General features: G+C 42.1%; 2 pseudogenes; both read right to left on the minus strand.

The window, feature by feature from the left end:
* Positions 1-20,093: 20,093 nt before the first annotated feature.
* Positions 20,094-24,447, minus strand: LOC103729248 (annotated as a pseudogene).
* Positions 24,444-27,157, minus strand: LOC103729249 (annotated as a pseudogene).
* Between the last annotated feature and the right edge of the window lie 384 nt (positions 27,158-27,541).

The following is a 27,541-nucleotide window of genomic DNA, read 5'->3' on the forward strand; positions in this document are numbered from 1 at the left end:
CCTATCTCCATCCTCAATCTGGTCCAGCACCTTCTGTCACAGCCCTGAGTGACAGACATTGTAGATGGTTAAGATATTACTGGAAGCTTTTCCTAAGCCAGGACAGCTGGCAATAACATATCCATATTCAAAACTGTGGTCACACTTTATGTATCCCCAACTTAATTTCCCTTCACCCAGATTCCAAAAATACCCACAGCCAATCACCACTCAACACAAGGGGAATTGTTATGAAAGGAAAGTCTAAGTGGCAAGAGGAGGCCAATTCTGATAGAAGACATGAAACTTAAGCTTTCCTGCTAATCCACTTTTGGATGACAGACGCAAGTGAGCTTAACCCTTTTCTATACTTTTGTTCATTTCTAGGTGTCCTAGTTTGTTTCTGCGTTGTTGTGATAAAACACTCTGACCAATACCAACTTGGGGAGGAAAGGGTTTATTTGGGTTACATCTCCAGGGTCACAGTTCATCACTGAGGGAGCCCAAGGTAGGAACTTTAAGCAGAACCTGGAGGCAGGAGCTGAAGCACAGGCCATGGAAGAATGCTGCTTACTGGCTTGCTTCCCTGGCCCATGATCAGCTTGCTTTTTTATACAACATAGGTCCACCTGCCCAGGAGTGGCACCACCCACAGTAGTCTGGGCTCTCCCACATCACTCAGTAATCAAGAAGATGCCCCACAGACATGGTCACAGGTCAGTCCAATAGAGGCACTTCACCAGTTGAGGCTCCCTTTACCCTGGTGTGTCAAGTTGACAATTAAAGCTATGTAGCAAACACATTAGGGCTCAAACGCAGGACTTCAGACATACTAAGCAAATATTTTACCACTAAGCTACAACCCTAACCCTCTTCTACCCTTTAATTCATAAGACAACAGTGCTCTCCAAAGTGGCTTATTCCTCACATGTTAAATGAATGCCTGAAAGCTCAGACAAAATATTTATTTGTGATGTATTTTATTCTTAAAAGAAAACCACTTTGAGGGCTGGGGAGATGGTTCAGTGGGTAAAGTTCTTGCCACACAGACCTAATGAACTGAGTTCAGATCACTAGGATCCATATAAAAGCCAGATATTAGCACATGCATCCATAAGCCCAGCCCTCCTATGGGAAGATGGGAGGTTGAGAGAGGAGGATCCCAGAAGCTCTCAGGCCAGCTAGCCTGGCTTACATAGCGGTGAACAAAAGAGAACCTGCCTCAAACAAGATGGAAAGCAAATACCGAAACCCAAGACTCCTCTGACTGCCACATGTGTGCCCACATACACACAAATACATCACATACACCATCATACACACACACACACACACACACACACTAAGAAAGAAAGAAAACACATTGCCTGGACAGGGCAAATTAAGTTTATTTGAATATCTGGTCTTTGTAGCAACCAAAACTAAAACAATGATTTTTTTTTTTTTTGCATGTCATGGCCTACTTAGTAAAAAAAAAAAAAAAAAAAAATGGCTTTTGTAATAAAGACTGCTAAAGCTTATTAATGATTTTCAGATTTCAGCAACTGAATATGCTTACACTTTCTCTCTCCTGATATTTACACTTTAACCATTAACTATTTAAGCATGTGACCAAGCATCACTAATTTTCCTTTTATTAACTAAAGTTAAAGCACTTTAGAAGGGAAAAACTAAAAACATGGAAATAACAGTGGAATAATGCAGCCATTTCCAGCGGCCTTCTGACTACAAGCCTGTTTCCTATTCAGTTCCAATGCCAGGCAGTATGGCTGCTTCCCTAGTTCCCATGGAAACCTCAACCTTGCTGAAGTTCAAGTTAATTTCTTACTGCCATCTGCCTGTTGAGCTACAGGGCTTTAGCCAGCTAATATTATGCAGAGGCCTCTTGGGAGAAAGAAGTTAACTTGGGAACTTTCTGGGCTGTTTCCCCAGGAGGTCAAGATTGAAAGCAGAGCCAGTTGAACCTCGGTACCGAATTAATCGAAGGATGAAAGGAGTTAAAACGTAGTATGTGAGCTCTTTCAATAAAAATGAAGGCCTACTCAAGACTGGGCCTGTCAACAGTCAATCATGACTTGGGGCGGGGTTTACAGGGTCCTAGGCCTCCCTGTTGAACGATGGGTTACTGATGGAGGGGCAGGCGCTACCTTAGTTGTGTACCCACTGAGGAACCCACCAGGCTCCAATGGCTAGTTCCAGACCCATGGTGACAGACAGTCCTGATTAAACTCAGGGGGTATCAAAAGAAAAAGAAGAAGAAGAAGAAAAAAAAAAAAAAAACCCACCAACAACAATAAAAAGTCACGAATGTGGGAATGGGACTTGCAGGGAGGAAGGAGGGGTGCTAGGTAACACAGAAACGCTAAGATCCAAATGCGTACCACAGAAGCTCTCACAGAATGTAGATGTCCCTCAGTACTCAGGGATAATGGTTCCAGAGCCTCCTGGGGAAACCAAAGTCTGTGGATGCTCTAGTCCCTTACACAAAATAGCAAAGCATTTGCACATAAATGACGTAAAGTGAACGTCCTATGTACTTTGCTTCATCCCTAGATTACTTATGACTGGTACGGTGGAAATGCTTTGTAAATAGGTTTTCTGCATTGTTTGGGAGCTAATGACATGGGAAAACAGTCTGTACATACAGATGCAATTAAATAGTTTCCACTTGAGATGTGTTGAATCTGCAGCTGCAGAAACTATATACCAAGAATCTACTGGAGTATTTTTTTTTTAACCAAAGTATACAGAGTAGCGCAGCAGATATTAACCTCTTTCATTTGCTTCTGTAACATCAATTACTTGATTTCAATCATGCACTGCTTCCATTAAGGATAAATAAAGGAGAAAGCTGTGGGTAGGTCATCCTTTCACTACTCCACTGAGAAATATTTACTGATAAATGTCATTTGTGATTGTTTGCTTCCTATGTGACCGGCGCTGTACTTTCCGCAGGACTTCTTAGACTGTTTCATTTACAGCTTCTTTTTACCTAAGAAATGTTTATGTGACCCTGGGTATCTAGGTATATAAAATAGGCATATATATATATAAAACATTTACTGATAATAAGGAATAATTTCACTGTTTATTAAAGAAGTAAGTGTATTTGCAAATTAATGAGATGAGTTTAGCCCTTTATTTTTACATAAATAATTAAATCTCAGAACTGGGGATGTAGCTGTGCAAAGTGCTTTCCTAGCATGTACCAAGCCCTGTGATGGATCCCCACACCACAGTAAACCTGGTGTAGTGATAAAGGTCTATAATCCCCACACTCAGGAGGTAGAGGAAGGAGCAGAAGTTCAAGGTTGTCCTCAGCTACTTAGCTTCCAGGACAGCGTGACAAAAGAAAAAAGGAAAGAAAAAAGAAAAGAACCCCAAAACTTCCGCTGAATATTTGATACCTAAGAATGCAGAGCATCATCGATGTTTTTCAGAGTTGGTTTAAAATTTTATTTTCTTTAATTAAAAAATGTATAAGTAATTATTTGCTAGAATTCTTAATGCATAATGTGTTTTTTTAATAACTTATTGAGAATTTCATACATGCATATAAGGTATTTTGATCAAATCCATGCCCACTCCCTCCCCTCCGACTCCTTCCATATCTCCCCATCACTTTTTTCTGACAACTTCATGTACTCTTTCTTCTTTTATCTATTTTTTTATGGGGCTTTTGGCTACTCTAACATTCCCCCCTCTGAAGATGTAACCCTAAAATCTTTTAAGGATTAGATAAAAGCTCCCAAATACTTTCGACATTTTTGGCCATTGGAATGGAGTATGTTGCTAAGAGGCCCAAGGACATTGTGAGTTTTAGCCAAGAAACTGGCTACTTTTTTCTGGGGGATTTTTACCCTAACTGCCTAGCCAATTCCTACCTCCTATTCTTATCACACCATTCTCTGAAGAGGTTACCCAACTTTCAGATAGGGAATCTGGATGCAGACCTCTCCGTCTTCTTCCATGCTGAACAGGGACGCAGGGTGAGGCAATTGGAGTACCCCTTCAGTAAGTCTTAATCATCAATCTTCAGAATGCCATAGCTTAAGGCCAGACTGAGGTACATCAGACCCTGTCTCAAATATTTTTTAAAATGGAGGTAGACATTATAAACTTATAATATGTAGTATAAAATGTCAGAAATATGTTTAGGGCCACTTGAGAAATTATTGGAAATTCTGTCCTAATCTTAAACCAAATTTATTTAATGATTTTTTTTAAGTGAAACTCATCAGGAACACAAACATGAGTTTTAAAAATCAAACACCCTAACGCAAAACAGTGCAGAGAAATATTAGCTTGATACATGCTAATAAATAATGGTAAGGGAATAAAGTCTTTGTTTTGTGTAATTAAACCATGATATATATATATATAGTAAAAGCACTGCACTGCACAACATTCAATAGTACGGATATTAGATGAGGTGTTTCAGGCAGCCTCCGTTGGAGTTGTGTGGTTATGAGGACATGCCCAGTGCAAAGTGCTGTATGTTCAGAACCAAGGCTTCAGTGAAGGTGCACAGTGCACACAGGTGAGCACTGCCAGGAACTCAAATTCATTACATGTTTGATTCTCAACTGATTCTGGTCATTGCAAATTCAGTAACTTTTTACACTGCAAAAATTTTGAGACCCAGCCCTACATTCAGTTCATGATCCTGCATGGAGTCATGACCCATAGTTGAAGAAGCTGGGCTTTACAGCAACTACCTATTAAGTCATTTTGATGCTCCCCAGAACACTGAGGCTTAGGTGTATCAACAGATTAACTAAAATCATATGACTAGAGAATAACAAACTTCATCTTCACTCTGTTCTGTCTGATTGCGAAGCCTTTATTACCATGTATCTTCATTTTTAAGTGTATTTACCAAGTTTAATGAAGTTTATTTCTTTTTTAAAAAAATATTTTATTATTTTTATTTTATGTGTATGAGTACATTGCCTGCATGTATGTGAGTGCACCCTGGTCGTGCAATGCTGTGGAGGTCAGAAGAGGGCTTCTGATTCCCCTGGAACTGGAGTTAAGGATGGTTCATAGCTGCCATGTGGGTACTGGGAATCGAACCCAGGTCCTCTGAAGAGCAGTCAGTGCCTTAAACTCTGAGCCATCTCTCCAGCCCCTATTTCTTTTCTTTTATATTTGCAACACTGTCTAATATATCTCAGGCTGGCCTTATAGCTAAGACTGACCTTGAACTTTTGAATCTACCTCCTGAGTATTCTGATTACAGTCATGTACCAACCACCACACTGGGTTTATGTGGTGCTGGAGATTGTAACCAGGGCTTATACATCCTCATTAAACACTCTAGCTACTGAGCCACACCTCCAGCCCTCTTTCTATACTTGCAAATCTATTTTAGAATATGCCTGGAATGAAAAATAAATTATTACATTGTCCTTAATTTCAGGAGTATAGAATTTTAACAAGGACAGTTGTTTCAGTGGGTTCTATTGCCTACACTGTTCATAAGCAAATAAATATACAATTACAATATAGCATGATAACAATTATTACAGAAGAAACCAGATCTGTGAAAATAGAGTTGAAGCAAGAGTTAGCAACAAGAAAACATTAAAAGGGGGGGGGAGGGGCTGAGGGTATCACTGTGTGAGAGACTGGGTCTTTAGTGTGCAGAAAGCAGTGGGTTCAATCCCCAGCAGAAGTAAAGGAAGGAACGGAAGAAGAAATGGAGGAAAGGCGGAAGAGAGGGAGGGAAGGAGGGAGGGAGGAAGAGAGGGAAGGGAAGGGACATCTAGAGGTATGAGAGAGTATGATGCTTTGGAAATATGAAAGTAGTTGGCATGAGCAAAGAAAGGTTTAATTGGCCAAAAACTGTGGTGGGATGATAGTTTGAAATGGCAGCAGATGTTTTAACTGGTGTGCTGGATAGCTTCAGTTGTCAACTTGACACACTTGGGTTCAGGGACCCTCAACTGGGGAATTACTTCCACTGGACTGACCTGTGGCCATGTCTGTGGGGCATTTTCTTGATTGTTGAGTGATGTGGGAGGGCCCAGCCCCCAGCCCCCAGCCCACCATGGGTGGTACCAGACCTGGGCAGGTTGTTCTGTATTTTATAAGAAAGCAGGCTGAGCATGGGCCAGAGGAAGAAGCCAGTAAGCAGCATTCCTACATGGCCTGCGCTTCAGCTCCTGCCTCCAGGTTCCTGCCCTAAAGTCCTACCTTGAGCTACCTCAGTGATGAACTGTAAACCAAGTAAACCCTTTCCTTCCTAAGTTGGTATTGGTCAGAGTGCTTTCATCACAGCAATATAAAAGCGAACTAGAACAGCTCGTACTTGCTTTCCCTCTTTGTCCTCGCCTCTCAACAGCCAGGTGTTACCTGCTGACCACCTGGGAAGCTAATGGTGTGTCTGTTTACATGAAAGCATAGATAGAACAAACCCAAAAGCTTTTGGGGGCATTTTGGCACCAATTCTAAGTCAATGGACTTGCATTCAAGATTAACCCATGAAGAAGGCTCATCTCAGTGTTGTTTCTAATAGTAACAGTAATATGTAGTCTCATCAGCAAAGGATTTTCTAATAAATTATTTTAAATTATATATTAAAATGATGGTCATTTTATGCTTACTAATACAGACTTATTATAATAAATAGTTGAAGGAGAGAAATTGAAGTTTCTGAATGATGTGTATATTATGAAAAAAATTCTTCTAACTACATAGTTCAACTTTCGCAGAAAAATTCTGAGGTTATGCACCAGTGTGTTAACAGTGAATCTTTGATTGATCTGCTTGTGGATAATTTAAATTGTTTCGATTTGACAACTGTATCTTCTAACAATTTGACAATGGACCTGCAAAATTTTGTTGCTACTTTTTTCTTTTTAATTTAAAAAAACAGTATAAAGATTCAGGTGTGGTGACCTTGCCTATAATTCCAGTACCTGGGAGGTAGAGGCAGGAGGATGAGGAGTTCAAGGCTACAGAGTGAGTTCGAAGCCATCCTGGATTACATTTAGCCCTGTTTAAAAACCTTTAAAAAATTAAAATTAAAACCAGTATAAGAAATCAAAAATCAGAATGGCCGAAACATGACCAAGAATGAGTGGAAAGGGTTGGGAATGAGGACACAGAGGACAGGGATCATCAGCTGAGGGCAACGATTGTCCTGCCTGTATCTCATTGACATTCTTCCAGCATTCCAGGAAATAACCTGTAAAGATGACAGAACATCAGCAGGCACCCAGAGTCTTCCAATTAATACTAGAGCCAATATCTTCACATTTTTTCTTTCAATATAAATAGCTACAGTACAATCTAGTTTCCTTTGCCTATGTCGCCTAAGCAACAAAATATAGAGTGGCATTTAAGTTCATTATTAGCTGTTTTCCACCCGACATCCCATAATTATCTACACCACTGCCTCTCCCACCTTTGTTAAGAGCCAGCCTAGCTAAGGGTCCCATATACTCCAGCAACAAACTAAGGATTTCAAAGCAGAGTATGTGGGCCTCCTAGAAAGGAGGGGCTGAGGCTTGAATCGAGGTGATTCTAAGATCTCAACCAGACACACTGGCTTCCACTAGTCCACTGTAAAATAAACAATGACAAAAACACACATATGTAATTTATGGCACCTTTATCCTTAATTTTAATATGGTATTTTTTATGACAATCACAATTTGGGATTTTAAGCAACAAAAATTTCCCCTCGGCTGCAAAGCGGAGGGTCTCTCCTTGACTCTTTCAGCCTCCAGTGGCTGCTGGCCTTTCTTGACTTCAAGGAGCATCACTCCAGCCTGGGCCTCCAACTTCACATGGCCACTTCTTGAGTCTCTGTGTCTCTCTCCCCTTTATCTTCTGAGGACACTAGTGATTAGATTAGAACCCACCCAAAGTCCAAAGTGATCACATATGTTCGAAAATATGGTATTTCTGGGGCAAAAGGATGAGTTTGGGGCTAGCCTGGACAACATAGAACAACCTTGTTCAAAGGAAGGAAGGGAAGGAGGGGAGAGGGAGAAGGGAGGGGGAGGAGAAGTAGGGAGAGAGAGGGAGGAAGAGAGGAAGGAAGGGAGGGAGGGAGGGAGGAGGAGGGGAGGGGAGGTAGCAGAGGAAGGAAGAGAAGAAAGGAAGGGAGGAAGGAGGAAGGAGGAAGGTAGGAAGGAGGGAGGGAGGGAGGAAGGGAGGAGGAAGGAGGAAGGAAGGAAGGGAGGAGGAAGGAGGAAGGAAGGAGGAAGGAGGAAGGAAGGAAGAAGGAAGGAAGGAGGAAGGAAGGAAAGAAGGAGGAAGGAAGGAAGGAAGAAGGAAGGAAGGAAGGAGGAAGGAAAGAATGAGGAAGGAAGGAAGAAGGAAGGAAGGAAGGAGGAAGGAAGGATTTCAAAATAAGATCACATTCATAAGATACTGGGTTAAGGCTTAAGATGACTCTTGGCATTTCAATTGAACCCGCTACAATGTTACAACTACATATGATTTTCTTTTTAGGTTTAGAAACTAATCTTAATCATAGCTAACATTTACTAGTAACTTATTCAGCCATCATGCTAATTAGGCATTTATAAGTATCTTCGAAATACACACAATTTTTCCTCTACTCCGTCCAGCTCCACCTCTCCTACTACCCAAATATCCAGTTTCCATTATTTCATCTTCTGCTAAAGAGAGTAGCATTTCAGAATTCCTGCCAGAGGATAAAGCAGTAGCTTTCCCAAGCGAGGAAGAATTGCAGCTCATAGACTGTCCCCAGCACGACCTGTTTGGCCACTTTTTGGAACCGAACAGCTAGACTTACCCTTGGTTGTAATACTGATGTGATCTGTAAAACTCGGTGTCTGAGACCAGGCTTGTTTTAAGATATTCAATCTTGAAATTCAATAATGTAGTTCAACCTTGTCCATTTTTATATAGATATGCTTTCTTCAAAAACAGAATTTTAAACTTCCATTTCTTTTTCTATGATCTGGAATACTTAAATAAATTAGACATTCTTTTAAACTAAATTAAAAGGAAAAAGAAATATAATCCCTGCCACTTCCCAAGTTATATTGAATTAAACTATTGTGCATACTGTGGTTTTTTCTAATTTTCTTCTGGAAATTGTTCAAACATACAGAAGAATTGAGCGAATTTAACAATACCCAAATTCCCACTACTCATATTCTACATTATAGATCTATTATTGTTTTGTTCTTTATGCATCCATCTATCCCATATATCCATGAATCTACCTTGTGCTTTCTTCCTGAATACCTCAGCATGCACACCATAGACCAGCACAGAATCCAGGCTGTGTGTGTGTGTGTGTGTGTGTGTGTGTGCTGTACACATAAGTATGCAGATATGACTGCCCTTGTGCCCACATACAGAGGCTGGAGGACACCAGATGTCACATTCTATCAATTTCTGACTTATTCCCTTACAGCAGATTCTCTCACTGACTCTAAAACTAGGCTTGTGGACAGCAAGCCCCAGAGATCCTCCTGTCTCCAGCCCAGCAATGCTAGAATTACAGTCATGTGCCCAGCATTTTGCATGGGTGCTGGGATCCAAACTCAGATCCTCATGCTTGAGCAGCAAGTGCTCTTACCCACTGAGCCATCTCTCCAGGCTCTTTGGAGGCAGGTAGATAGATGCCTGAAGTAAAGAAAGAGATGGGAGGTTAGATGAGCATGCTCATTTCCTTTTCCACTTAACAATTAAACCAGGCACTTGGCTAAGATGAGAGATGAGGAGTGTGACAGAAAGGATTGGTCTCCACAAAGAGCCAGGAAAACTGGAGAAAGCCTTCCTTTACAAAGGACACACTGAATGACATAACAGATGACCATCTTCCTTAGCATCCCAACAGCAGTTTCCTGCCACACTCACCCACTAGACTTCAGTGACACTGGGGCCTTCATGCTTCACGATTCCTTGTGTCGGTATCCATCTTTCTCCCTTTGCTTTTATTTGCTTGTTGCCCTCATTCTCTCCTTCTCAAAAGGAATCTCCTCCTACAGAGAGGCATATGGTACTTTACAGTGATGGGTCCAGATTCCAATAGCTCCCTGATCAAAGAAAAAAAAAGGATTATTTCTAGCCTGTAGCTAAAAAGAATTATAGGAAAAGACTAAAATTGGATCACAGATGTTTAGGACCAATCATTGTAGTTCAAGGGACAGGATTGGTCCAATATAGGTTATGTGTCAATTGTATTCAAAGAAATAAAACCTATTATAGAAAAAATTAAGGGTACTGGGCCTCACTAGGACCAAAAAGGAAATCCAGTGTTCTAACTCATTCACATCCCTTTTCCCAAGGCCTGCTTCATCCATAAACTTTGATAGGAAGAAAGGAACAAAGGAAGGGAAGAAAGGAGGGAGGGAAGGAGGGAGGGAGGGAAAGAGGGAGGAAGGAAGGAAGATCTATTGATGTTACATAAAGAAAATATTTCTAGCAGAGTTTTTATATTGTGACACATTAAAGGTACTGGGTTTTAGCTAAGGATTTATTTAGATTGGATGATTGGGGGAAAATTAATGCTCTCATGTCAAGAAATATTAATAGCAGAATGTTTTTTCCTAAGAATTGATCATGAAAGTTTCTATTCTTAATTTTTGTTAAGTAAAATGAAAACTCTAGGGATGAATTCAAAAGGCCAAAGGAACTTGGTATGAAGGGGAGAGAAAACTGTTTAACCTCCGTCTAACCTTTTGTAGCATGTTTATTTAAACATTCTGCCAATGTTGATATGATTCACCAAGAATGTAACCCAGGTTAGGTACAGTTAGATATAATTTATTTACAAATCTGCAGAACTTTGGCTACTTCTATAACAAATGTTAAGAAAATAAACAGAATGTACAAGACTGTAGTTAAACAGTGTCAACTTATAAAATTCAAAACAAACGAGATAGTTCCAACCCTTAACAATAACTTTGTTTTTCCAACTCAACTATTTGACCAGTAGTCAAATAGAGAATATTAGGATGATGACAAAACTCCACCATTTCCTAGGTAAAGTCTCACTCATTTCTCTAACTTCAATTTCAAGAATCAATCCATTAGATCAAAATAAAAATAAAACCAAGATCCCATTTTCTTTTGCAAAAACCATCATCTTGTTTTGTGACAGTGTTAACAAAAATCCTAGAAATCCTTATCTTTCTTAGCACATGGGTTTCAAAGTCTCAAATATTTCTGCTTTTTTGAAGCAGCAGAATTCAATTCTATAAGTAAGTAGGACTTGGGTTTAAAAACTGTACTTTAAAATGTAGTGGAACAGACTGGGATAGCACACTCCTGAATCCCAGGACTCAAGAGACTGAGGATGGAGAATTTGAGGGCAGCCTGGGCTACCAGCAAAATGTTCTGGGGGGCGGGGACACACACACACACTCACATGAATGGCTCCCTATAAGATCTCTTCAGATATTCAGTTTATTTCTGAGATGTCAGGTATATTCTGTCTTACTCTTTATCCAAATACTCTTGAGTTAACAAGTGAATGCAAATCCTCCACAGCCCTGCATGTAATGCCTTCTTGGATCCTCCCAGTGCATTCTGCTCCTACTTTGCATCACCATTTGTGCTATGGGAAATCTTGCCCATCAGTCCTGAAAGCCAGGGTGGGGTTTCCCCACCACCAAATGAGGCCCATTCACTGGATCCCCTGTAGGAGAAGATACTGGAGCTGGACTGCTGAAGCACAACAGGAAGGCAGTTCCTCTAGGTTCCTCTATCAGGAAATAGCTCCTAGTGGCCACGGCTGCAACTCTGGGGCCAGACCCCAGTCATATGGAGTCTGACATTCTGTGTTTAATTCCACAAGTACTGGAGAATAAGGATTGGGAGAAAAAAAAAAAGAAAACCCAACTGTGATGGCTAAAGTACATCCTGTTCAGCACCAAGCAAACACAGGAGCTTTTGTCCCCACTCACATCATATGGTGGACAAAGACCTCAGTCATGATTCTCTTCTCATTTTGGACAAGCAAATTATCCCTTTAAAAACTAGAAAAATAAATGCAAGTTAGTAGAAACTGGACCCACTGAGCCAGAGCAACGTAGTTACCCAATATTTTGATTTTGATCTTGAGAGACTGATGAACATTTTAAGGAATGATATGGTGAACCTTCATGATAATAAAGCCTGATGGGCAACAGATGGACCCCAAATATCAGTAATTTGCCTTCATTATAGTCATCGGTCCTCATAATTCTAACTCTACCCCACAACAGTTCCACCTTGAATTCAGCCAGAGAATGAGCTGTGCTTGCTCGTCACTCAACATGCACAGTTAACTCCTCTAACACCAGCCTCTCTTACTTCCCTTAGAACATACGTAACTTCAGCCCATTTGTTTTGGACTAGCCTTTCCGTTTTCCATAATAATTTCTATGTGTGCACATACACACGTGCACATGTCTAGAGGTCAGAGGACACCTTGCAGGAGTCAGTTCTCTCCTTCCACCAAGTAGATAGATCCTAGGTATTGAACTCAGGTCTTCAGGCTTAGTGGCAAGCACCTTTACCCACTGAGCCATCTTGTGGGCCCCTAGCCTTTCCATTTTAATGCACTCATGATTTCCTTTCTGATTTCTAACCCACTCTTCTTTTTCTTGGTTGATATATTCTTATTGTCCTCTGGCAGTGCTTTGTCACAAGGAGGATTTTGGAAAACACCTAGTATATTTTCATTGACACCCCAATAAGGCAGGTCATAGCCTTCAGTTCAAATTCTTTGAAAGGTAAAGGATTTTTTTACGTTAATAGCTGTCCCCCTTTATAATATGTCACTTTCCTTTCTCAAAGCTTAATTACTTAAGCACATTGAAATTGGATGGGATGCTTCAAAGGTCTGTGCCTACATCTCACCTCCAAAGTCTAGTGTAATGACACAGTCACCCTTAGCAGCCTTCGTATCCTCAGGGGACTGGTTCCAGGCCTTCTCCTCCCCAGAGGATACTGAAAGCTATGGATGTTCGAGTCCTTGATTTAAAAATGGTGTAGTATTTACATATAACCTACATATGTCTCTATACTATAAATTATATCTGGATCATTCATGATACCTAGTTCAATGTAAACACTATAGAAATAGTTGTTATACAGTATTTTTTAGGAATAATGACCAAAAAACTGTAGGTATCTTCAAAAATATATACTTTTTAAAAAATGGTTTTGATCCCAAGTTGAACACAGATGTAGAACTCTTGTTACGAAGAGTCTGATAGATAGGGTAGAACAAGGATTCCTGAGACTCTAAAATTGAAGATTCTTACACTTAGAATATATCTTTCAATTCAAACCAACTGAGCCCTCTCTACATTTGTCTATACTGACAAAAAAGTTGAAATCAATGTAGTACAGCTTCTTACAGAATACTTCTATCCTTCAGATTCCTTTAACTGTCACTCTCACTAAAGTTTGTGATGCTAATTTGGACAGGTGAAATGCATAATTGGTACCACTTGCAGAACACAGCAGCTGAAAGTCAAAGGACTGGAAACAATCGTATTGTAAATTTATCAAAGGGAGAGGCATGCTGTATTCGGCTTTGAATTTCCATAGGCTTCTACCATGGTACTTTGATCAAAATAGACACCTAATACATATTTAGGAGGGAAACTAAGGTAATCTATCTATAGGGGTCTGCTTCCAATTTTAAAAATATCTGTAATATATATGATGTGCATGTAGTTGGAAAATAGTTTGTGGGAGTAAGAGGTATTTTTTTCAATTGATTTGCTGTTTTAAAAGCAGCTTTATTGAATTATAAATCACATGCTATATAACCCTCCCATGTGAAGCATACAACCAAATGGTTTTAGTATATTCACCATTCTGCAACCATCACTGTAACCAATTTTAGAGTATTCACCACCCCAAAAGGAAACTCTGTCCCTACAATTAGTTGCTCATTTTCTTCCTCCCCAGTTCCCTCAGGACCCAAGAAAGCACTAGTTTATGTTTCTATAGATCTGCCTATTCTGGACATTCACATAGAGTCATCAAAATGAGGTTGTATGCATCCAACTTCTTTCAAGAGGAATCTAACTCTGTGTCATGTACCACCACTTCATTATTTTACTGCTGAGTAATGTTTCACTGCAAGGATAGAACACATTTTTAGCTATCCATTCATCAGTTGATGGACATCTTGGTTATTTTCAGGCTTGGCTGTTTCATGTTGGCATGTTTTCATATCTCTTGGGTATATACACAAGGGCAGAATTGCTAGGTCATATGGTAACTTTATGTTTTACCTTTTGAGGGAGGAACTGCCTGTTTTTCCAACTTGGCTACACCATTTTCCATGTGGAGTCTCCCCTTCTCTCCCCCCGCCCTTCCTCTTCTCAAACATCAGGTCTTTATTCCCCTTCCCTCAAGGGCAGGATGTGGTTGGCTCAAAAAAGAAACAACAGAGTATTCCTGACTTTCAAGTCCAAAAGCCTTAGGGGACGAGAGAAGACTCACACAACAGACAAAGGGGATTAGAGACAGGGCAGTCCTCTCTCCACCCCACCCTGATCCACCATACAAACCCAAGTTCCCTCCAGGGCTTCGAAAAGAATCAGAGAGAAAGGAGACCTGAGAACAGCTGTGTGGCTGTGGGAGGCAGCTGCTTTAGGAAACCGCTAAATAGGACTCAAGGCCTGGATCATAGAGAATGCTGTAGACATTTCCTCCCCACAATATAGCAAGAAGGAGCTGTGCTGGATAGCTTTCAGTTGTCAACATGACACACCTGGGTGGAGGAAGCCTCAATTGGGGAATTTCCTCCATTGGACTGGCCTATGGCCATGTCTGTGGGGCATCTTCTTGATTATTAAGTGATGTGGGAGGGCCCAGCTCACTGTGGATGCTGCCACCCCTGAGCAGGTGGACCTATGTTGTATAGGAAAGTAGGTTGAGTGGGAAGCACAGGGAGCAAGACAGTAAACAGGATTCTTCCATGGCCTGTGTTTCAGTTCCTGCCTCCAGGTTCCTGCTCTGAATTCCTACCTTGGGCTCCCTGATGAACTGTGACCCAGGAGATGTAAGCTAAACAAACCCTTTCCTCGCCAAGTTGGTATTGGTCAGAGTGTTTTGTCACAGCAATGGAGAAACAAACTAAAACAGGAGCCAATGGTGTAGCATCAAAAATGACACAGAATCGGGTACACCTGTTGTAATTATCAAATGGGATAATTAATTTATCCTTGTATCAAATTATTACACAGAAGTCCAGCTTGGCTGATATAAAGTACATCTCAGTGATAGTTACAGAGATAAAGACCTGGAACCTGCCACTTAATTCCTTGGAACTATACCACCTTTTGTAATTCAGATTTGATTTGAGAGGAAAGAACTCCAAACTGATTAAAATTAATTGTTCACCAAATAATAGGTTCCATTTTTAAATTGTGGGGCTGGGGCTGGAGAGATGGCCCAATGGGTAAAATGCTTGCTGCTCAAGCATAAGGACCTGAGTTTGGATCATCAGCACTGACATAAGAACTAGACGTGGCAAAAAGCACCTGTAACTCTAGCACTGGAGGTGCAGAGACAAGAGGATTCTGGGGGCCCACTGGCCAGTCTAGCTGAACCAGCAAACTCCAGGTTCAGTGAGAGAGACTGTTTCAAAACGATGGTGTGCAATACAGGAAGACATCCAAATTCAGTCTTTGGCCTACATGCACAGGACACACACTTTTTAAAGGTAACAAAATTATGTTCTGGAAAAGTGAATAAAATCATATTTTTGTAGTATGAACAGAGATCAATAACTACCACATAAGATTTTAAAAGAATAAAGAAGTCAAATGTCCAATAAATAGATCAAAGGGCACAGCCACTGCTGAAAACATTGTGTGCGTCAACATAAGGAAAAGGAACTCGAAACTACTGGTAGAAAGGCCAGTGGCATTTCCACTGTGGAGAGCAAGGTATCAGCAGTTGGTAAAAATGGACAGCTGTGTATGCTATTGAGGGAGAAGAAATGGGCATAGGGGAAAGTGGCAAACTGCAAGGTGACTGGAGCTGTATTACAGCAAGATCCCAAACCGCTAGGACACACTTGCCAACCACAATGACCACCAGCTCTCCTTTGCTTCATGACAATGGCTCCTCCAGATTATTAAGTTTGCAAAGTTGCCTGTACCCATCATGTATCAGATACCAAACCCCACATAAGAACGGAAACATCCCTATACTTCCTCCTTTCATTAGTTTGCCCTAAAATGAGCTATCCAAAATCCCAGCATCATGACTCCCTTAGTAAACCCCAGCTGTGCTTCATACTGACTCATCCTGAAATTCTTTTCTGCAACATGAGTCAAGATGCAGCTACATTTGAACAGTGGTCTTTCAGAAGAATGCCTCAGACCATGGCACTGACAGCAACATTGAGAAACATCTTTCCCTGGTATTGATACCATATGCCAAGATTGCCATCTTACATATAGGTCCTAGAGAAGTCTGGCCCGAGTGTGTCAGGAGACAGACAAAAGTAAGCTTGCTGTGATAACTGTAATGTTATGTGCTTGAAAAAGACCCAAAAATCCTACAAGCAAACTAAAAGTTCAACAAGAATAGATTGATAAATCATACCATGTGCATTCAAAGGATAAGCTGTGTAGCTTTCCTCACCAAATGACTCCTGATCAGCAGTGTTGGCATCACTTGAGAACCTCAGACCTACCAAACCAGAATCCGTACTTTAATAAGATCCCCTGACAGAGCCTGCATTCCACTTGGTTGATAAAATGCTATTCTATGCAACTAAATAAATGAACTAAAGATACTTTGTAGCAATCTAAATAATACTTTAAAACATATTCAGAAAAAAAATGCCAGTTAAAAAATGCCAAAAGTTAGCACAGTGGGATATCACTTATAGAAAAAATTGAAAACATACACCCCCCCAAAATTATATATTCATCCTTCAATAACCATGACGGAAAGTTATTGCTTCTTTCGAAGTAATCACAACCATTACAACCCTCATCAAGAGTTGTGCCTCATAACCTAGCTAACTCAGCAAAAGCAGAAGAAATAAAACACAGCAACAAGCCCCCAGGCCCCGTGGAGGCCTAATGGAAGTGTCACTGTGTCCTCCGGTGGGTGTGCTTATATGTTACTCCTGTAAGCATTGAGTGGCTCTCGGGTACTTCCAGGAGCGTTTCTGAAAATGAAATCACAGGGCTTCAGGAAGACTGTTGGCGTTCCTCCTCAATTCCCAGGCCTGGAAGCTGGGGCGGGGGGGGATTTTGAAAGTGAATTAACAAAGTGAATTTTTAAAGCCTGTTATATCTTAGGAGCTTTTCTAATCTTTTTTTACAGTGTTGCCACTGGTTTATTGTCCCACCCCCGGTACATTTTCTTTTTTAAAAAAATATTTTATTTATTATTATTTTATGTGTCTGAATGTATCGCCTGCATGTATGTGAATGCACCTGTGTCGTGCAATGCTGTGGAGGTCAGAAGAGGGCTTCAGATTCCCCTGGGACTAGAGTTAAGGATGGTTCGTAGCCTCCATGTGAGTGCTGGGAATCGAGCCCAGGTCCTCTGTAAGAGCAGTTAGTGCTCTTAACTGCTGAGCCATCTTTCCTCCTCCTGGTACATTTTCTTATAAATGTAATCATTCTTCTGAAAAAAAAAAAATGAATAGAGAGAAACTACCCAGTGCAGTCAGGTGATCTCCAGCAGGTGATTCACTGCTATGACTTTGACCTTCTAATCCCCACAGTCTCTTTAGTTGCCTTGTGAAAAGTACTTTACTTGGGGTGCTTGGATGAATACCTGGGGAATTGCTCATCTCATCAACTAAAGATTTCCTTTCAGCAAACATGCCTTCCCTTCAGGCTTTATGTGGTTTTGTTTCTGAGACAAACACATATCTCTTAAACTCTTGATGACATGTCTGAAACTCTTGATCTATTGCCAAGAATATTTAAACTTTATTCAGTGGCCTGATCCCTGAGGTGAGAAACTTATTTCATATTTGTTTTCATCTGATTAAGGAGACATTAGAAGATAAAGAATGCTATTCACCAAAGATTAACCATCTGTAGTAGGAGACACATTCTGGAATTGATACTCAGATCTTGACACTTGAAGTCAGGTAAATGGCTAACAGATTTTTAGAAACTTAATTTGAATAGCTCCTGGGAGAGAAAAGAGAGGCGCCCGCAGGTGGGATTATAAGCATTCTCCATGGTTATAAGAAGCTAGGCTACTGGGAGCTATCTGATATACAGAGGATCTTTCTTCTGCCTTCTCTGCTCCTTTTAGTCGGGAGATTCCACCCACCTTCTGGTCTCCAGGTGTCATGGTTTGATTCTTCATTGCTGTGACAAAACACTCTGACCAGTACCAACTTGGGGAGGAAAGGGTTTATTTGTCTTACATCTCCCAGGTAGCATGCAGTTCATCAGGGAGCCCAAGGTAGGAACTCAGGGCAGGAACCTAGAAGCAAGAGCTGGAGCACATGCTATGGAGGAACGCTGCTTACTGGCTTGCTCCCCTGGCCCCTGCTCAGCCTGCTTTCTTATCCAACACAGGCCCACCTGCCCAGGGGTGGCACCACACACCGTGGGCTGGGCCCTCCTACATCACTCAACAATCAAGAAGATGCCCCTCAAACATGGCCACAGGCCAGTCCAATAGAGGTGATTCCCCAATTGAGGCTCCCTCAACCCAGGTGTGTCAAGTTGACACTAAAGCTATCCAGCACACCAGGTAAGTCCAGCTGCTTTGATAAACTACCTCTGATCTCTAACTCAATTTTGTCTCTCTGTGTTACTTTTATATGATCTGTTCGAAACAGATGAGAGAACAGTTTAAAGGGGGAAAGGTTTCTTTTGACTCACTGTTTCAGAATTCAGTCCAGTCCTTGCCTTTGTTGACTCTGGGTCCATGGTGAACACTCATCTCATAGTGGACAGGAAGCAGAGCCAACTGTGGAAGGAATGGGAAACCAGGTATAACCTTCAAAGATACATCCTAGTGATCTATTTCTTCCAACCTTCTAAAGTCCCCAGAACTTCCCAAAACAGCACCACCCACTGGGACAAATGAGCCTGGCCTGGGGGTTGGGGGTAGGGGTGGAGGCATATTTCCTATTCATACCAGAATACCTCCATTTACTCTCTTACAGAAATCTAAGTTTTCCTCTTAGTTGTTACAGTAATCACTAAGTAAGTCTTTTGTAATTATTTGTCTAATAATGTCCAATAAATTATTAGCTCTATGACAGCAGTGATGTCCTTCATTTTCCTTGCCACTGTGCCAGCACCCTATTATCCATCCAGCAAATATTTATCCCACATCCAGTATGCACCAGATATCGTGCTAGGCATGTGGGCCCTCACAGAACTTAAAGCCAAGCACAGGAACTCAAGCAATACATGATAAATGTTATAAATTATAGATCAACAAAAACCAGAATAAAATTCTGTCAGTAGCAATATGAATGAGCAGGAGGACATTATGTTACTTGAAATAAGTCAAGCTCAGAAAGACAAATACCATATGTACTCAGTTATGTGAAGAGGCTGGGGGGGTGGAGAAATCTCAAAAAAATAGAATCATGGTGACCAAAGGCTGTAGGAGGAGGGAATGGAGGGAGAATGGACAATGGGTATTGGGGTACAATTGGGTAGGAGTAACAACCTGATGCTCTGTAGCACAGTAAGGTAGCTATGCCTGGCAGCAATTAATTGAATATTTCAGGGTGGCCAGTGTGGCAGTGCGATGGCATATTCCAGCAATGCCTAAGCAAAAACAGCCTGACTCTTAGCATTCACTAAAACCAAGAGTGGGGCCTGTCTGTTCTAAAAACTTGTTCCTTCAGATTTCTCCCAGAACTCTGCTCTCAGAACTGTTCTCTCAAACGAAGGCCTTGCTCTCTTGTTATTGAAACAGTCCATCCAGCATCACGTGAGAAAAGAGGAACTTATCAGAGGATTATGCCTCTTCTGACCTCTACAAGCAGGACAGTGCACACAACCACAAATAGATGTTATCAGTCCAATCCCACATGTTGTTTAGAACACAAATTCACTGCCTTCAGTATTGATATTTTCTCTTTTTTTAATGTTCAGATTCCTTTAATGATCCTCATCTCCCTGAAGGGTGGGTGTAGGCAGCCAGGCAATGGCAAGAGATGTTCACTTGAAGATCTTGCCTTGATTGATGGCTTTGCCCATGTGCTGGAATGTCCTCTCCCAGGAAAAGCACTCTCAAACCAGGGCCTGGGTCTCCTCACTGCCAGGATCCAGTTTCCACCATGTATATGATTCGTAGTGGACCTGCTGCCGCGCCAGCACGTCAAGCTCCGAGTATTCTGGGCAGAGGGCATCAGGATTGAACAAACTATCACACCATCATGGAGTGGGAGGAAGGACTTCGACTGCCCCTTTAGTGTTTCAGACAAGGGTTTTTATACTTTTCAGTATAGGAGGTGGAGTCAGGACACATGATAATTGGGATCACCTGACTCTAAGGCTAGTTTTTGGGTCAGGTGTACCTTTTCTCAGAATCAGGAGAAAGTCCTTGTGATAAACAATTCCAGCAAATACCACAGATACCCAAGCTCTTACAAGGGGGAGGCGGAGGTCAGGACGCTATGTCCCTGCACCTGCCAATCTGGAGTCAGCAGAAGGGCAAACTTTTGGCCTCAGAAGACCCAAACTCCAGAAATGGAGCTGCTATTGTTGGTTCCAAAGAGGACGACACTGGAAAAGGCATTCTTCCTCAGTTTGTTCAATCGCTGAAACATTCCAGTGATGAGGTTCCAACTCATGAAGGTCTGAGTGAGCTCTTCAGGGAAGCGGTACTCAGCATACCACAGAGGCCAGCCATCCTCATCAAAGTGCTCCCAAAATATGGCAGTGCCACAGACAGGGTGTCCTCATTGGAGTACTTACACTTAAATCCATCCAGCACAAAGGTAATCTTGGGCAGGTGAGCAAGGGGTCCTTGGTCTTGGGTTCAACAGCCAGTGCCGCACTCACATTCATCCATCTCCTCCTCAGGAGCTGGGATAGCTACTTTTTTCTCCTCTTTCTGCTTATCTGGGGCTTCTGCTTCTCCTCCCGTGAACCCTTTCTTTCTGAGGGATATCCTTTTTAGGCTGACTCTCTGCAAACTTCTTAGCATCAAACTGGACCATCTCACACAGCTTTACTTCCTCCAAGACAGCCCTGAACTGGGGCTGATTAATGCAGGTGAAGAACCAGCCATTGGTATTGGGGAAAGGTTCATTAGTCCAAATTGTATGTGTGCATTGATTGAGTTCTGAGTTTGCAGGGCTTCACTAACTTTTCCTGACAAGGTATCAACCATGGAAACTGTAACTGCAGTCTGAGACAGGCGATGCCAGCAGCGACGGCAGCAGTAGAAGCAATGAAGCAGTAGAAGCAGCTAGTGCTGCTGTTATTCCAAAATCTCTTTTGCTTCTATACAATGTCAGTTCTACTTGATCTTCTGATACATTCACAGACATAGGAAGAAGTGTAGGGATCCTCACAACCAGCGCAGAAGTGAAAGAGGAATTCCAGCAGCTACTCGGGAGACAATTACTGTAAGAACAATTAAGAACCTCTTCCGAAGTTGTGTTAGCAGTTATGTTTCATAATGCAAAGGAAAAGGGGGAGAGGACTAGAACCTTACTGAAGTATCAAAAGGGGTAGCATCAAGGCATGTAAAAGAACCACAATAATAGATTCTAGCAAACGCGAGTGTAACAAGTTGGTTAGGTTCCCTATAAAAATAATTACACTTATTGTTAGTAGAGTTTTTAAAGCAAGGTTTTGGCCCAAACCATCGCATTTGAGTTGTGTTATTGTCTCTTATGAGAAGTTCTCCATCATTAAAGATACACTCTCCCCACAATTATAGTTTATATTGCTTGGTCAGCAGCGAGAAGCAGAGAGTATACCATTTCTGGTTAAATTTTGAACTCTATTATAGAAAAGGTCTTTTCTTGAAACACAGTGTTTCTACAAGGGAAAATGTAGTATTGATTGATTGTTGTTGAATTCAGACATCTCAACAAAGTGTTTCTACAAGGGAAAATGTAGTATTGATTGACTGTTGTTGAATTCAGACATTGCTAGCAGGCCATCCTAACGTATAGTCAGTGACATGTAGGGATGGAAATAATGAACTTTGCAATCCGACTGCCGTTAATATGGGAGGATTTTTTACTAGACTCCAAACAGTTACATTACCCTGTATGCTCCATGTCTGTGTCAGAAGGATGAGGATCATCACCTTTGTTATTTTGTTGAGATGTTCCATGGTCTTCCAGGGGGTTGATCGTTCGACAATATCTTTCAGGAATCCAGATAGGTTTATCAGTACCTGGGGGAAAACACAAACAGCTAATCCTTCTATGAGATGAGCTACTTGGTCTTTGGTATATGGAAGAATAATACTATCAGGTTGCTTACCAAAAGTCTGAATACTAAGATGTCTAGCTTTCCAGAGAAGTTGCAATATTAATTCATGATAAGCAACAACAATTCTGGATGGAGAGATCGGTAAATGAACCCAAAGGATAGGAGCATCTTGCCAAAAGACCCCCATGGGAGCAAATTTGGAGGTCATGACAACAAACAAAATATCTTTATCATAATCAATTTGTTGGGTGTGAGCTTGCTCCAAGTGTTTTTGTAGTAGCAACAAAGCCTGTTGTGCCTCCTTGGTTACAACCCGGGGGGAGGGAGGATCAGGATCACCAATTAACATATTATAGAGGGGTTTTAAAGCTCCAGAAGGTATCTTAAGGCTAGGTCTAATCCATTGCAAATCACCCCAAAAATTTTGCCAGTCATTGAGAGTATGCAATGAGGAGACACTGAGTTGTAATTTTTGAGGCCTAATGCCAGAACTGTTAATTACATGTCCTAAATAATTATAAGGTGGCATTGTCTGAACCTTATCAGGGGCTATATGCAATCCTGCCTTTTGTAGAGCTACCTGTAGATGTCCGAATCCCTCATAAAGTTTAGTAGGAGTTTCTGCTGCAAGAAGAATGTCATCCATATAATGTACAATATACATATCAGGGAATTTTCTTCTAACAGGGTCCAGGGCTACAGCAACATAGGATTGGCAGATAGTTGGACTATTAGCCATGCCCTGGGGGAGGACCACCCATTGAAATCTTAAGGCAGGTTCCATGAAATTAATAGAAGGAATGCTAAAGGCAAATCGACAATGGTCATTCGGATGTAATGGAATAGTAAAGAAGCAATCTTTTAGATCTATTACTATGAGATGTCAATTTTTAGGAATCCTGACTGGAGAGGGCAAACCCTGCTGTAATGGACCCATTGGCTGCATAGTGGCATTAATGGCTCTCAGGTCTTGTAATAATCTCCATTTTCCTGACTTCTTTTTTATAACAAATATAGGTGTGTTCCATGGGGAGGTGGAAGGAACAACATGTCCAGCAAGCTCCTGTTCCTCCACTAGGGCATGTGCTGCCTGCAATTTTTCTTTGGTTAAGGGCCACTGTTCAACCCAAACAGGATCATTAGATTTCCATTGGATGGGAATAGCTGCAGGCGGAGGACCCCTATTTAAAAAGGCCCAAATCTGATCGATTTCCAGGATATCTAACAATCTGTTCCTCTGGAGATACAGGGTCAGCTCTCCCCTGTTCATTTATTCCAAGTCCATGACTTTTACTCCAACCAAGATTTCTCATTATCTTATATTCTGGGTTGTTTTCTTTTTTAGCCTGACTTTGTGTGGTAAGAACTACTCCAATTTCATTTAATAAATCCCTGCCCCATCAGTTTACAGGGAGTCCCTGTAAAACATAAGGTTGAACATATCCTTTACTGCCCTCGGCATCCTTCCATTTTAAAATTTTAAGGCTTTTGCTCGGTAGTGCACAGCCAATACCCTGGAGTTGTGCCCTTCCCTGCTCCAAGGCCCAGGATGCAGGCCAAGAATCAAGGGACATTACTGACACATCAGCTCCTGTGTCCAATATTCCAATAAATTTTTTCCCTTCTATATTTAACTCTAAAGTAGGTCTATTTGACATGGAAGCAACCCAAAACACTCCTGGTCCTGTACTGCCAAATCGACCATTTCCTCTAGATCTTTTCATGCATTTATTGTTAGTGAGGAATTTGGGGATTAGTATTAGTTGTGCAATCCTCTCTCCTTGTAGAATGATTGTAACCCCATGTTTTGTAGAGATCATCACTTTTAATTCTCCCTCATAATCCGAGTCTGTAACTCCAGGATGAATCTGGATGCCCTTTAAGATTGTACTGCTTCTACCCAAAATTAAACCTAAGGAATGTCTGGGGAGTGGACCATAGATGCCTGTAGGTAAAGCTTGAACCCCCATTTGTGGCATTAACACTGCTCTAGCAGTGGTACAGAGGTCCAATCCTGCGCTTCCTGGGGTGCCTCTAATGAGGTCGGAGACATGAAGGGGTTGGCTTGAGGAATAAAACGAATCCTACCACTGCCATGAGTCTTTCTGGCAGGTGTCATTGCTCCATACACTGAGGTTCTGGGGCCCTGAAGCGGGGCCCTCCACCAGTTTCCCTGATTGTTAGATGGCGGTAAAAGATTGCCCATATTATCAAATTTAGAGCGACAGTTATTGGCCCAATGTATTCCTTTTTTGCATCTAGGACAGAGCCCCGGCGCCCTCTCTTTATCATTATGCAACAGGGGACAATCTTTGTGGAAATGATCGGATCTTCCACAACTAAAGCAATTACGATCCCCTCTGCTGCCTGTTGACAGTCTACCTTTTGACGGGCGCAACACAGCTGCAATCACTTGTCCCTGTATATAATGCACATCCACATCTTTACACAATCTGATGTAATCATTTAGGCTTTTGTGCCTCTGGGCTCTAAGTACTTCTTTGCAATACCGGTTTGCATTTTCATAAGCTAATTGTTTAATAATGGGCATAGCTTACGTGACCTCTCAACAAAATCTTGAAACAGTTCAGAGGGTCCTTGTATCACTTTAGAAAGCTGATCCCCAGCTGCTTTATTAGGCAAGCTCTTCCAGGCCTTTACAGCACAAGCTGCCACTTGAGCATATACAGCTGGATCGTATAATATTTGGGCCCCCACCCCTGCATAGGCTCCTGCTCCTGTTAGCATGTCTAGATCTCTTTGAGCCAATCCGGCCTGAGCATTAAGGCAGGCCACTGTAGAGCCTGCTCTTGGAACTCTCCTCTCCATAAAAGATAATCACCTCCTGACAATACTGCTCTACACAACTGTTGCCAATCACTGGGTGTTAAGTATTGTGGATACACCTTAATGAATTTCAACAAAGTTTTAGGTTTATAATTTCAAAGATACAGTTTTTCAATTTCTTGTTCCTCCAAAACTCTTAATCTGATCCTTGTTCTTCCAAAACTCTTTTAATCTGATAATACAGTTCATGCTTACTTTATACGTTTCCCATATTCTCAAATATTCTTAAGCTCATGCTTACTCTGTACGTTTCCAAATATTCTTAAGTTCTTGCTTATTCTCAAATATCCTTAAGTTCTTGCTTACTCTGTACGTCTCCCATATTCTCCAAAATTCTTTTAATCTGATAACTCTTTTCCTGATCGCTCCCAAGAGGCAACATCTACAGACCCTTCCTCAAGAAACCACGGGACCTCTGCTGCGATGGTATTCAAGAATTTTTCTACCGTCTCAGCCTTTATCTTGATCCTGCCACGTCCTAAGAGCTGCACTAACGCAGTGTGCACTTTCGCTTTCGAGCCGCCATTACCCATTTTCTTTGAATTGCTTCACCTCGTCCCTTTTAGGGAGCCTTAACCTCTATCCCTTCCAGGGAACCTTGTCCTCATCCCTTCCAGGGAACCTTGTCCTCATCCCTTCCAGGGAACCTTGTCCTCATCCCTTCCAGGGAACCTTGTCCTCATCCCTTCCAGGGAACCTTGTCCTCATCCCTTCCAGGGAACCTTGTCCTCATCCCTTCCAGGGAACCTTGTCCTCATCCCTTCCAGGGAACCTTGTCCTCATCCCTTCCAGGGAACCTTGTCCTCATCCCTTCCAGGGAACCTTGTCCTCATCCCTTCCAGGGAACCTTGTCCTCATCCCTTCCAGGGAACCTTGTCCTCATCCCTTCCAGGGAACCTTGTCCTCATCCCTTCCAGGGAACCTTGTCCTCATCCCTTCCAGGGAACCTTGTCCTCGTCCCTTTTCCGGGGACTTTCCTCCGCATCCCTTATCCGGGGAGCTTCCTTGTTCCTTTTAGAGTTTTATTGCTAGCACTATTATTTTATTTTTACTTACAACTCCGGAGCATCAGTTTTTCCCCGTACGGGCCACCATTTGTCGCGAGCCGGGACTCTGTCCAGCAGAGTCCAGGAAAGACGACACAGACACCAAGGTGAGGTTCAAGCTTCTGTTTCTCTTTCTCCTTTATTCTCTCGTATTCTCTTACCCAAACTCCAGAAATGGAGCTGCTATTGTTGGTTCCAAAGAGGACGACACTGGAAAAGGCATTCTTCCTCAGTTTGTTCAATCGCTGAAACATTCCAGTGATGAGGTTCCAACTCATGAAGGTCTGAGTGAGCTCTTCAGGGAAGCGGTACTCAGCATACCACAGAGGCCAGCCATCCTCATCAAAGTGCTCCCAAAATATGGCAGTGCCACAGACAGGGTGTCCTCATTGGAGTACTTACACTTAAATCCATCCAGCACAAAGGTAATCTTGGGCAGGTGAGCAAGGGGTCCTTGGTCTTGGGTTCAACAGCCAGTGCCGCACTCACATTCATCCATCTCCTCCTCAGGAGCTGGGATAGCTACTTTTTTCTCCTCTTTCTGCTTATCTGGGGCTTCTGCTTCTCCTCCCGTGAACCCTTTCTTTCTGAGGGATATCCTTTTTAGGCTGACTCTCTGCAAACTTCTTAGCATCAAACTGGACCATCTCACACAGCTTTACTTCCTCCAAGACAGCCCTGAACTGGGGCTGATTAATGCAGGTGAAGAACCAGCCATTGGTATTGGGGAAGGCCTGGTGAAAAGCAGGCTCCAAGACCTGTTTATAGAGCCACAACAGGGTGCAGACTACTGTGATGTCAGCCAGAGTCACTCTTTCATCCACCAGAAAAGTCCTTGTCTTTAAGTGAGCGTCCAGCAGACCCAGAATTCACCTCCTCTTTTGCATTTTCAGTGGCCTATTTGTTGTGGTACATGATGCTCAGGGTGGGGAACACCCAGGAGCAGCAATGAGAGCCTTGAAAGCCCTCCAGTTTTCAGGGTATGTGCTCTAATTTGTTCTTCATTACTGTGACAAAATACTCTGACCAATACCAACTTAAGGAGGAAAGGGTTTATTCAGCTTACATCTCCCAGGTCACAGTTCATCAGGGAGCCCAAGATAAGAACTCAGGGCAGGAACCTGGAAGCAGGAGCTGGAGCACAGGTCATGGAGGAACGCTGCTTACTGGCTTGCTCCCCTGGCCCCGATCAGCCTGCTTTCTTATGCAACACAGGCCCACCTGCCCAGGGGTGGTACCACCCACAGTGGGCTGGGCCCTCCCACATCACTCATCAAGAAGGTGCCCCTCAGACATGGCTACAGGCCAGTCCAACAGAGG

Source organism: Nannospalax galili, unplaced genomic scaffold, assembly GCF_000622305.1.
Source record: "Nannospalax galili isolate Female #2095 unplaced genomic scaffold, S.galili_v1.0 scaffold772, whole genome shotgun sequence".
In the NCBI taxonomy this organism is placed as follows: domain Eukaryota; kingdom Metazoa; phylum Chordata; class Mammalia; order Rodentia; family Spalacidae; genus Nannospalax; species Nannospalax galili.